We start from the raw sequence: 13,991 nt of genomic DNA, 5'->3' as shown, positions 1-13,991 counted from the left end.
TACAACAATAAACAACTTCAAATGGAATAAATTCGGTGGAACTTGAGTCGGGAATAAACGACTTGAACAGCGTTTCTCTTTTGATGCGCCTCTGGGAATGTAGAGATGAGTTTTGTTCTTACATTGTGTGCTAAATTGCGTTATGAGCGTGTGTATGTGTTTGTAATGTCCTGGAGGAAAAACGTGTGGAAGTGTACTGAACTCGCAATTGTTATAGTATTTTTTTAGCCACCCTTAATGAAAACGGTAATTTTACGTACTCGCAAGCGGACGAAAAGTAACTCTTTTTCGGACGCACTTTTTCGGACGCTGACCGTGGAGCCATCTGTTGGTCTGTTTGGTATGTTAACAACAAAACCGACAAAATCGATAATTATTCTGTCACCATAAATTATGTAAATAAGTAATTGTTGATAAAAAATACTATAAAGAAAATTGTTAATATGTGTTAATAAATTTAATGTGCATCTCTGCCAAAAGTGCCTTTTGTCCTCGCCTGTTTTCAAGCCTCGGCTGCGCCTCGGGCAGAAAACTCAGACTCGGACGAAAAAGATGCACTTTTTGGCCTTGGTACACAAATGACATAAAGGCAAACTGAAAAACGATCGAATAAATCATGTCATGACTATCATGGCTCTAGTTTAAATATTGCTGTATTTGACAGCTGTCAAGTTTCTCTTTTAGAGATTAGAGGACTCTTTACGAAAAATTCTAAAAAATTAATCCAACGGTCATTTTTTATTCGTTACAACCAATTTAACTTTTACCCTCATTTAGACATTATTTTGCTGTAAGCGTCCCAACGAGAGCAAAATCCAGGAAAGTTTTCAAATTATTCCAGAAGGGAGAATCAGAAGTCCGGGCAGACTCCCCCATCACAGGTGGGAGGAAACTAATAAAGTTTCATTACAATTTAGTTTTTATTGTCCCATAAAAAGTGATCGAGTGTCTGGAGACTAATAACTTGTCCGTTGAGAAAAAATTCCCACTCCTGAGAAGACTTCTTGTCCTGTGTTGTCGCCAGATCGGGATCGAACAGCAGAACTTTCATTAAGTGTCAAAGCGAAGCCTGAAATGCCTCAAAGATATTAAAAAATACCGCACATCTCTTATAAATTGCCGAACGAAAACAATACTTGTACCTAGAATTGAATGCGAGAAGGCAGATCGACGAGTAAGTAATCCTTCGGGAGTTGGGAAGTGAGTGGGAAACATAAAACGCGCACCGCGAAGAATTCGCCGTAAACAAAACGAATTGTGCTAACAAGGAAAGGGACGACCCTTCGGTTTGTGCGAATCAAATTGCAACGGCATCTGGAAAAAGTAAATCAGCGAAAGGCTTCCGAGTTGAGGGGTTGCATCTGATGGATTATCTCCCGGTTGAGATTTTCGAGGAGAATGGAGTAATTCGATGTGATCAAAAATCGATGTGTTTATGCAGGTTGGACGAAGAAAAATGACCTGGGAGTTAATCTGTGTGGGGAAATGCTGGCAAAGATGAAACGAACCGGAATGACCTTCCAGCAATTTAATAAAAAATCACATAATGGAATTAGGGAAGATGGCGAACGTATGGAAACGGGATTCCAAATGGATCAGAGAAGTTTTCGGTTTATCAGTGTTATTACACGAGGGAGTATTATACTCAATCCAGTTGATAAGTGGAAGTTTCTTAGTGTTTTCGTGTGTGACTTAGAAAGCGGTGCAAGAGAGATTAGCAGGAAAGATTTAAGTCGAGGGAGTTGATTGTATTAAGGTAAGATTACTTAATTCGCTCAACAAGCTAGTGTTGATGCGAGAAGAGTAATTCGTAACAAGTCTATAGTCTATTCACGATGAACGTGGATAAGGGGTGGCTATGACATCTGGTAACATTGTTGGTAGTAACTAAGGAACAAATAAAATTTCATAATAGAAATTGATAGTTTTCGTGTTAGGTTAGGTTAGGTTATGTGACGGAAACGGTAACATCGTTGCCAACTTAAACGTATTTCGAGTTGAATCATAATTAAATAATAAAAACGTGAATTGGGGACTACCAGCAAAAGTAATCAGGTTATTGGAATTTATGACAGATCTCGCTAACCTACAATTCAATCGTAAGTTTTAAGCGACCTTGAGTTTGACAATTCACATTAAAAACAGGATTTAAATTAAATTAGGCAACATTGGTCAAATTTCAATGTCGGAACAGTCATGTCATATTTCTGACAGGAAAAGATATAAAACTGAGTCACTTTATCCAACATGATAAAAATTAATCATAGCCACCTTTTATCCACATCCACGTGACTACACTATACATTTCTAACTTTAAAAAAGATAATAGATTTTTTCACGACCTCGTGTGACATTTTCCTGCATTTAAATGTTACCACAAATGCACCCCACTCGAAAAATGTTCCATTTTAATTGCGAGCAGTTGGTCAGCTTGTTAAACTGAGCAAAAGCAATAACATTTACAAAACTGGCAACCAAACCGTGTGCAATAGTTAACGAACCGATAGTCAATGAGCACAGAGACACATTTAATCAATTACGCGAAACATTAATTTCGCACGGTCCACTTCAGTGCAGCCAACACAAAATGAAATTCGTTCGAATTGACACGGAATTGACGCAAGCTGCATTCATTTCCGCAACACAATTTCAAAAACTCATCAAAATGTATGGAAGTCGGTGTCGCCATCTACCGCAACATCCCCGAGACGTTACCCTCGTTACATAAATGATACATGGAACAGTTGCCGGCGTGAATATGGTCACGTGACGCCGTAATGAATTTATTGTGGCTGTCACGAATCAACCGCCGCCACGTCTGCGGCTAATGTAAGTACGAATGCGAATTGCAGAGGCGTCCGTCATGCGTGAATCCGGGTGCGGTTTATTCCGGTGTGACAGATGGTCCCCGGAGACGGCGCTCTTGTCACCGGACTGACATGATAATTGCTTGATACTCCATTATGGGGAGTAAGAGGATTACGACGGTCCGAAACGCACAGCTTAAAGAGATCATCCGGAGATTTGCGACCAAGATTCCGGACGTATAAACATCGAATTTGTGTTGAGTGCAGTTGGCTGTGACACTTGGTTTCGGAAAATTGTGCATTATTTTAGATGCGGAGAGTTGGCGCGCTTGCATGCTCGCGAAATGGGTTAATTGCGCAATTATCGCTATTTCAAAAGAGAAATGGGGAGGAAAATGACTTCCGGCAGATAAGTCGTTTAAATATATTTATTTAATTGCGACAGCGAAAGAGAAACTCAAGCGATTAACAAATTCAAAACTGGCAAAGGACGGAGAGGGTGGAACTCGAATTTCAACAAGACGAGGCGCCATCGCACAAGGTTGGATCACATCGAAAATGCATTGAGAGAAATAGAATCAATATAATGTATTTTGTTTATTAATTTAAATGAGTAAAGATTAGTAAATTAGAATAAGACCAGGGAACTTAAGCAACATCGTGTGCGGTCAGTGTTTGGATGGGTGGCCGCCGGTCAAAAATTTTTCTTTGTTGATTTTCAACATTGTGTCGTGGTGCATCATTGTATTTGAATAATGAATGTATTGGTAAATATTGTTTATAAGTTAAGCTATAAGCTAGGACAAAACTGGAAATTGTTTATGGAGAACAATAAATCAAAATGACCTATTGAATAATTACTCTAAAAATAACAGTAAATGGTTAAATCATACCGATAAGCGATAAGCATTAAATATTGTTAGATGAAATCTGACAGGTGAGTCATGGCGTTATAGAAACAAATGGGATCACGGTGTGAAAATATGTTTACACTGCTTAAAAAATATCTGGTTTCTAAATAAAATTGAAAACTTAATAAACAATTTGAATTAAAATAGTCTGCTGGCTCTTCTTCGTCATATTTTTTTCTGTGAGAAAAATAAACGTTTAGGATATAGTCGTTTCCAAGAACAAAGAAAAAGTATTGGAAAACAAGCGGCTAAAGATCAAAGAATTAACAACAAGATGTGCGCGTTCAAAGAATTTTTAAGGCTTTCCCGGGACGTCAGGATTAGGCTATAAAACTTTGCACCTTATCAGGTATTGGGGCGTATTCTGTATTTTTTAAAGGGGCGCTAAAATTTTAGCGTCTGTAACTGCTCCGCAAAATTTTAAAGGGCATTAAATAAGTTGTCATAGCAATGACCAATCAGGGCTTGAAATTTTAAATTTTAAACGACGTTAAAATTTTAACGCCCCTTTAAAAATTACGGAATTAAAATTTAAAATTTCAAGCCCTGATTGGTCATTCCTATGACAACTTAATTTAACTGCCTTTAAAATTTAGCGGAGCAGTTACAGAATAAGCCCGAGCTATACATATTTAAATTTAGTTATGTAGTTCTTTGGTTAAAATAAAGATCTTCAAAAATATAATAAATGACATTTAATAAACTGTACTGAATGTTCCTTCTTAAAATAAATATGGATATAAAACTGTAAAAAAAAACTTAACAATTAAAGTGTAGGGTCTTCATTTAAATTTATTCTCAAAGTTTGGGTTGAAGGTCGATTGTGAACGCACCACGGATCAGATCACGGATCAGCTGTTTGAATCTAACCTCACTTTTTGCGTTGTTGTGTTTTTACTCTGCAGACGGACGAGTGGTGCGTTCACAATCGACTCTTCAGCGCCAACTTTGAGGAGAAATTTAAATGAACACCCGATATTATCTCGGGTTGTTGTCTTTACTCACCTAGGGAAAGATTCATTTTCTCGATAAAATTTTAAAAGCTTTAACGTAGGAAATATTTCTTGTTTTTTTTTATTTTCAGGTAAATTGGATTTAGAATATTAAGATGAATAAAGCAGTCGATGTATTCTTTTCACAAAATACATTTTTTAAAACAAATCAATTTGGATTTTCCTTTGTGAAACAACTTAGTCTTGAATCGTTCCTAACATGAAAAGAACACAATTCTTTTTGCAGTTCCTTTTTAATTGGAAATTAAATGATTGTTCGTTAATCAATAAACCTTCGAAGTCAAAGGTCAAGATCAAGTTCTAAAAAAAAAAATTACACTTATCAAACATCCTTTCAACAATTAATTTGTTGTTCGTGCCGTGTGAGCAGCAGCCAAATCTTGTCTGAATTTGCCTTTGTTAGTTCCACATCATCCAGTTGATTTATAAATGGTTCAAGAAGAAGTCTTCGTATTTTTGAGAGTTAATAATTGCATTGAAAAAATTAGACCAATAATTCGCCGTCAGAACGTTGAAACGCCAACACCCATTTTAATCGGCTGGATGCAACCTCTCTAACATCGTGACCAAGTTTTGTCATTCTGAGTGTTAACGAAACCAGAAAGATGAAACCAAGCTTCATCAGTAAAAAATAATGTCTTGCAAGTGATTATTAAAAAAAAAATGTTGCCGCACTAGTGACAAAATTGGACCTATAACAAGTACTCACAAGCTTTTAGAGTCACTTGGTATTAAGTAACGGTGTGAAAGTGGCTTTTTCTTACTTTTGGGTCTGAAAAAAATTCTTTTTGCCATCCAGCGTGATTTTTAAAATGAGAGTCTAAGGAAAGTCAACGCGACAAGACCCGGTTCTGGATGTTAGGTAGGTGAGCCCCAAAGCTCCACTAAATATAATTTAACCTAAAATATCCACAAAAATTCTAATTTATACTTTTGATGAATTAATGTTGGGCGCTATTTCTGCTTCGCACGCAGTGCGTGTTTGTCACTTTCACAAAAGTTGCGCTCGCTAATTTAGACAAAAAATAGTTGCAGTGCTGCCAACATTTTGTGTACAAAACGCCGGAAAAGCGCGCAAAAATGTGTCGCCAATAAATTCGGTTTATTTTAGGCGACCCATCCCGTAACCATGCACATAAAATGCATTTATTGCACACAAACCGACGCAGATTAAGCTAAAAGCGGCCCCGCAATTAAAACGTTCGTGCCGACCCATCAACCCAGAGCTTTGGCGACAATTCACAACAAAATCGTGCCCGGAATTTGTCAAAATTACAATAAAAAGCTCCGGCACGAGTCGGCATTGGATCCGGTGTTTTACGCACATTTTTCCGGCAAATTGGTCGTAGCGCGCTACAAAAATTCCCTTGTTGGTTCAAAAGCAGTAATTGAATTTGTTTGGCAGATCGACGTCCGTTTCGAATCAGTTTTACAGACGAATAAAGTCCCAGAAATAATTACTAGGGAGTAATTGGAGTAATTAGCGTGAGATCATCCGGAACGGAGGTCGTAAAGGAAAGTTTCTTACGGCGGGAGGAATTTTTGGAGGGGAGGTTTAGACAGAGCGAGGGGGGTGAGAAGACGATGTGAAACTCGAGTGGACTTTGAAGTGGTTTCGTGCTTGAATTCTTATTTCGAAGGGGAGCGTGGCTTTGACACTCCAAACGATTGCTGCCAAGTTATTAATGTGAAAGCTCTACAGTGGCAGATAGTTGTGCTACTTTGGTTAACTAGTCCGTCCGCGAGTTTTCGGGTCGTAACGTGGCGAAGTTAGCGGAAAAGTTGGCCAACTCCGGAGTTGTAAATCACGGAGATAACTCCAGTTCCGGGTTTCTTTCCATGTGGGCCAGCTCACCACGTACATATGTGTGGTTTGGAACCAATAAAAAGCGGTAAAAGCGAAATGAACACCGATATCAAAAAAACTTTCAAGCAGTGAAGGATCAACAGATGTAGTAATAAATTACATGGCTGAAAGTTAAGAAAGAAACAAAGTAGAAATCTGTAAACTGTCGGGGAGTCCCAGTGACACAAAAATGTTCTGCCTAATAGTAAATAGATTATATGATTAAGAGTAGAAGGGAGTCTTTTTGTGCTGAGCCAAGAGATTGAAGACCGAGTCGAAGGTGAGGTCGACAACTGGGCAGTACCAAAATTAGTTTAATTTGTAAAATCGTTATTTAGAAACGTTTCGAAAACGAAAACCATCAAGACGCATATAATGTGCCTCCATATTAGTCACGATGTGAGAAATCATCAGAATTATGTGACACGTACTCGAGACATTTTAGGATGTATAAACAGAGTGGCATAAAAGAGTTAAGGATGATAAAATGTTCGCAGCTGCCACGAGGGTAATCCACTTCCGCTACTATTCTTATCCCTCTGCATTGTAGTTTGTAGTTTAAACAACTTTTGTAGCGATCCTGAATATCTTCAGACAACAGTTCCATGTTCTAGGTGTCAACGAATTAAGATTAATTAACTAATTAAGATTATGCAGGGGTATTATAAATGTTTCTAACATCTAGTTGGCGTAGCGGCGCACCTAAATAAAGCGCACAGCCACCTACGATGCTAGAAACATTTATAACAACCTGTATTTGCTACAGCATCCATAATTATTACACGGTGGTCTACAGGGTGTCTCAAAATACGCGAATTTCGAATTCAGAGCGTGGTACGGAAGAACCCAATATTATTATTATTATTGAACCCAATAGAGCTCGAAAAAATTTAAGATTTTTTTACTCCAAAGTAAAGCACCTTCAGACCAATGTATCTTTGCGGGGGGAGTCCCGATTTTTTTTTATTTCCATACTTGGACTACTGAAGTGATCCCCTACAACGCTCTGAATTTAGAATTCGCGAATTTTGAGACACCCTGTATAACCAAAAACAGCCCCAAAAATCATTTATACTCAGTACTACAACAACAGTTATTATTATTGCGCAACATCTTTTACATTATTTTTGCTGACAATAAAATGGTCAGAGAATCGCGAATGTACGAGAATTATTTTGGACCGTGTACTGCGGCACATATTTACACAAACGGTAAAAACAACAAAAGAAATAATCTGTGATTAATTAACGCAAACAAGTAGAAACATAAAACATAAAATGATGTTTTCAATTTAATATAAATAAATTGCAATTACGTAATGGACTAAAGCTGGCTCTGCACCCGTTATTTGGCCGCCGATCGCGTAAGCTGGGAAACCTTGCTTGACACGTGACATGTGACAGCTTCATTATGCACAAGCGTCATTTCGGATAATGTCGTTTTTGCAGTTAACGATCCGACTGTGGATTATTTAAACATGAAACTTTTTTAACAACATGTTCGTTATATTTTTAAAAGTTGAAAAAGATGTTTGAGAAGAAACAAAAAACAAAACTGCGTGTTGTGTTCGATAAATAATATAATAAAGTCAAATTCTTGGATGTTATGAAGAACGGCGTCTCTCCGCCCACTTTTTATCTCGAAATAATAATCGTACATTACGCTCCATTAGAAAACAGAAAAATCTCGAATGCCAACTCGTATAAATCACATTTTTGTGTTATTAATTTGGCTAAGTATTTTTAAAACTTGCACAATAAATTCCGACTTGGGTTTCAACGCAATTAACATATTTTTATATTCACACTCGTCACTTAAAAATTCGCCCCCTCCGGCACCGTAATCCGCCTGAACAGCGCCCAAAAACGGTTGGAAGAGTGCTCCGTGGGGCAAATATGTACATTATTAACAACAAGCAAACAAAAACCCTCTGAACAAACACGTTGGCTTTCAGCGCGATATGCTTTGATATGTAATCGGTTTCAGATGCACGATAATACGTTAAATAAACTGCGAAGCTCCTTGTACGTCAGCCGGATCCGGGCCAAAGTCCGGGCATCGGCAATAAAGTCGCCGCAGAGCGCTGTTGCCTCAAATTAAACTCCAACAACAACAAAACGACGGCATCGCAATGTACGGCGACTGTAATCAGTTTTCGGGCGGGGGCGGCGACGGTGGCGGCGCTCGACCTGGCGCATCCACCATTTTTCGCGTGCAATCGCTTGCTGTAATTTCGATTGCTGTGTTTATCGCCGCGTGCTAATCGATAAAGGCTCAGATATTCGCAGACAGGTGCTTACGTGCTGTGAAACAAAACACAAGCGCCCACGGGTACAACTGAGTTTTTTCGTTTAGTAACGCATAACTTTACTCACTTTGCCTTACAGCAACGTACAAGCGCTAGGAGCTGAGTGGGCCGCGATCGCCAAATAAACGTCAAAAGTGACAGTTTTTGCTAGACAAAAGAGCAACGACCGATACTCAATCTTTTTGACCGCTCTGGTAAAGCAACAAGTTTGGGGCGTTAAGTTGGCAGTACGAGTGACATTTTTGCACAGAGCTATTAATATTTGAGTAAAGTACAGTAGAGTGCAAGTAAGATGTCAGTTAAAACACTATTTGTGGTATTTTTATGGTGGGGCAATTTAGATAGAATCAGGTCAACTGAAATGAGTCTTGTCAAAATTGATCAGTTTTGTTATGGATTTAATTATTTAAATTCAGATATGGGTTACACTACGGGGTACTCAAAGCAATCAAGATTATAACAGCTTACACGTATGATTCACATGATGAAAATATAGACTGATAACGAAAATGATTATAATTTCCCGTGCTTTACTCTATCCACAATATCGTACACATTATGATAATAAACAAAGCGATAAACATAAATAAAGCTGGGGGCGTAGTTCATTAAAACAAATGAAAACACTAAATTGGCTTCAGAATTGTATTAGTTTGTAATTTCGTCGCTGGCGTTTTTGTCAAGTGTCAAGTTTCATTGTTTTTCTTGTACTACTTTCATCTTATCTTCTTTTTCTCTTCACTTCTGACCTGCATTGTTTTTGTTTTTCCATAGTTGAAATGTTTTTTAATAGTTGGCGTCGAAGAGTCGATTGTGAACGCACCACCGGATTACAATTCTGATCAGCCGTTTAAATCTAACCTCACTTTTTACGCTGTTTGTGTTTTTAATCTGCAATTTGAAAAATCAGTGTTTTTGAAACGAATGATTTAGTCACAATCGACTCTTCAATGCCAACTTTGGCGCCAAATTTAAAAAAATACCCTTTATAATCTTTAATCCTTCTTTCGCTGTTCTCAGATTTATTATTCTGACTGAGTGAATGTTAGCGAAAGTGATACAAAAAATAATGGTAACAGTAGCAAAATAATACAAATAGGAATAGGAATGACAGTAGTAATAAGGGTAATCATAATAATAATAAAGGGAGCGTTGGTAGTTTTACTTACTAATGTACAGTATCAACAGCTTTTATCACCTTTTGATTATAATAGCCGTAGTAATATTTTAATCCGGCCTGAATGCGGTATCATCGGATAATAATAACAACCATAAACCATATAACACCGTTCACGTTGTTTTGGAATAATGGGAGGCCATGATTTTTTTTTAACGTTGGACACACTGTTTAATTTCCGTCACCAAAGTGCCTGACATGCGGACCTGCCAAAATGAACATAACATAACACGTTTACACCTTGCTGAATTTCCTGCGATGTATTCTTCTATTGCAAACTAGTAAAACTGGCAACAATGCACTAGACATTGACGCTATTTATAACCTCAAACTTAGAAAAACATAACCTAATTCAACAGACAGCTTTACTACCAAATTATGCCAAAACAACGTGAATGCATTTTACTCGTATTATGGGACTACGTAAAAAAATAGATGAATAGATTTAATCGAAATGGCACTACAAATGACATAAGTGCACTGAAAAAGAATCTTTTTTATTCTTATTTCTCGTTGTTTGTCCATTTAAAATTTTAAGTAAGTTTTCGACACTGAATGAGTTAATGTTTTTTAACATGACAAGTTACGTATTTTATCTCTGACGTCCTTCTCTCAGTTTTGACCTAACAGACAGGATAATTTCGATGTTTTATTTAACACATTTTTCTTTTAAACAGAAATAAAATAATAAAAACAAACGTTTTCCAGATACCTACTTATTTGGAAGCTATTTTTTTTTCATAGATCACTGAGCACTCACGCTATTTAGTCATGTTTAATCAAGCATCACGCCCAAAACCAAAGTAAATAGATAATGTAATACCTATTCAATATTTCGTTCATAAAATAATAATTTTACAATTTGCGTAGGTTAAAGTTATCTGTTGTCGAAAAAGATAAAATTAAATCTCCAACAAAAATTGTATAAAACTTGGCAATCATCCACTCATTGCTATCGAGATTTGACAAATCCTAAAAACACACCTTAAGACTGTGAAACTGAAGATTTTACGTCGTAATTCTAAAATGTTAATCAAAAGATTTTGACAGAAGGTGTATTTTAATATGCGGCGCCAACGGCGAGACCACGAACTAATCGAACTGTCGTAAATACAACAGCAATCGGTCCTGACATAAGAACTGAATGAATTGTTTACATGGACGTTTTCAGATTGTCAAAACAGTTCTGCCAACTTAACCCGCCGTGCGAAAATCCCCTAGAAATCACCCGGATGTTTCCATGACGGAGGTCATGTTTGAGGCCGTTCCGAATCCGCTGAAGCCGCGAAAATATGTCATAAATAATTTATAGCGACTGAAACTTGCGACCTAAGTACAAATCGCCGAAACATAGTTTCCTCACCTCCGGTGATTTATTTCCAGCTCTTGCTCGGTAACAAAATTACCGACGATATCGGTGTGAATTTTTGCTATTTTATTCCGGCATTTCAAAGTTGGCAAGGACGCGTAATTCGATCAAGGTGGCGAGGTTTGCAATGTTATCTCGTCGAGAATTTCCCTTTCTGTTGGGGTGGTGAACACAATTCATTGTTTCGATAAACTAGAGAACTTGCCCGGAATTCGTTAAAACTTGATAAAGCCCCGCACTAACAAGACCACCCTCGAAAAGTATAAATGGAGCATCGGATACTAAAACTATGCAGACAAAGAAGTCTCAAAGATGAATCGAACGCGATTCGTTAGTCACCGGAAAAACCGGAGTCTCGTCTGGGGGAATGCCGCCGAACCTTACGCCCAAAGGGAGAATTTAATTTCCTTTCTCCTCTTATATTTTTCATCTGGCGCTCCCGGGGACATCTCACACATTAAATCAATTATTTGTAGCGTCTGGTTCGACCATATAACTCGATTCTGGCGCTCTTCAATGGGACACTGATTGAAACGTTTCTCTCCTCACATTATTTATCTAGCATTGTTCTTTGATGTTCTTCCAATAGGAACGGCCCCGCGACACACACAAAGACACAAAATTGCCTTTTTTCTCCTCCTAAATCAACCATCTGTCTCGGTATTTTGTGCGACATTTAGGTCATCCACGACAGAACCTCTCCAAAGATGTTACATTCGACTGACCCCATTTGACATCACTCGATGGAGGAAATAGTCGTGTCACAATTCAGACGCGAATTGAACTCTGGATTTCATCGATGTTCAAAGGAAAATTGCACCCAAAATGAGATTCCACTCACACGTGAGTCCCACCATTGCCTTCACACCAGAATGCAATATGTGCATTCGTTGAATCACCCAGGTTCAAATGCACTAGTGTGGTGGGAAAGGAGATGGACCAATCGAAGCAAACAGTGCGGAGAAAAGCAAATAAACTAATTCGACGGGGCTCGGTTAATTTGGTAAAAATAGTATCACAACTTAAGAAACGTGTTTATTTTTAGCGACAACAATATTTGCACGGCGCGATTATTTAACCATTAGCGAAGTGTAATTAAACGTAGACAGGTGCGTCCACTAAATGATGAAAGTGATTCCCAACGCCCAACTCTTGCTTACACTGTAATCTTGTGTTATTACTTGTAACATTCGTAATTACATGATCTTGGGACTAATTATGTCCGCGTGTTATGAACATTTTGCGTGTTTTACCTTCTTTAGTAAATGTTTTATTGGCCAAAGAGAAATGTCTCATTCGATTAGTCCACACAAGAGACAAACATCTACTGGATGCGTCACCTTAACATGTAGAGCACGTTCGAATCGAGAAGTACATGGGCGGTGCTACGATCTATGTGACAACCAGTTAGGCTGGACACCACGTGATGTGTAATTCTCCCTTTGAGCTTGAATCTCTTCTTGTCCGATGGCTAAACATCAAGTGTAACGGATGCCTTTTTTAAATTCCGTATACAGAGCGACCAGAAATAATTCTTCACTTATACTCTGTGCTCTTAAGCCGTACAAAATCACGTGATTTTCATCTCCTTGCTCTGACACGTTCGTTTCAGGAAAACGTTTAGTGTCAGTGGCGTGCAGTTAATGTACATTATTTGTTTAATTCTTCCAATTACGATGGAATTATGTCCAGTTGGTGCAAAGAAAACAATTTAAAAAATCATTTAATAACCATCGTTGTCGCCCAATATGTACTACCAACGCCTCTAAAGTATATTTCTTAGGCTGTTCGCAGCGAGGGGCGGAGCCTTAGTGACAACAAGTCTTAAATACTCCCATTTCATTTTCCTGTGTATCTTCCTTATCATATATTATTTTTTGGCCTCCTCAACTCTAAATGACATATTTACACATTTTGAACAGCACGGTATCTTGATTTTTACACACTAATCAAACTATCTGTCATTTTACCGCACGGAGTGTGTAAAATATCACGAACATTTTAATCTTTCAGGGACCTCCAAAAAACTGTTAGCTTATGATAAATAAAGTCCATTTATACAAAGACAAGATACCGCTACCATTGATCCGTTCAGTTTTCGAAAATGAACATAATTTAATTGTTTTCTTCTGAGAAAATTGAGAATTCTGATGGCGCCATCTTGTGGTATAAATCGTAAGCATTTCAGTTATCGGTAAAATGGATAACTTTCTGGTATTTTATTAATCAAATGTCAGTCTTTGACAGGTTTTGCAAAATTATTGGTTACAACAAATTTCAAATTTGAGAAAACTAGTTGTCAGCCAAAAAGAATAATACATTACTAAGCGGGTAGGCATTTTACATCGCTCGGTCGTGTTTCAATCTAAAAACCTCGCGCTGTAAAGTGTAGCCTACCGCATTTGTAATGTAAATAACTATTAAGCCATATGTAATAAATTGTGTTTTGGTTTATTTCGCTTTCTCACATCGGAAATTAGTACCTTTGTAAAACCAATAAAACCGAATTGGTATTTTCTTCTTGTGAGAACTGTCATAAAAATAACATCAAATACTTCTA

At 37.7% G+C, this 13,991-nt stretch overlaps 1 protein-coding gene across 6 annotated transcripts in view; it reads right to left on the bottom strand.

Moving 5' to 3' along the window:
* Nucleotides 1-13,991, bottom strand: part of LOC138122320 (adenylate cyclase type 2-like) — an 82,024-nt gene that overhangs the window by 46,164 nt on the left and 21,869 nt on the right. The gene's annotated exons all lie outside the window — the stretch shown is intronic.

The sequence above is a fragment of the Tenebrio molitor genome, chromosome 1 (genome assembly GCF_963966145.1).
Source record: "Tenebrio molitor chromosome 1, icTenMoli1.1, whole genome shotgun sequence".
Taxonomy (NCBI): domain Eukaryota; kingdom Metazoa; phylum Arthropoda; class Insecta; order Coleoptera; family Tenebrionidae; genus Tenebrio; species Tenebrio molitor.
This window is presented reverse-complemented; position numbering and strand designations above follow the sequence as displayed.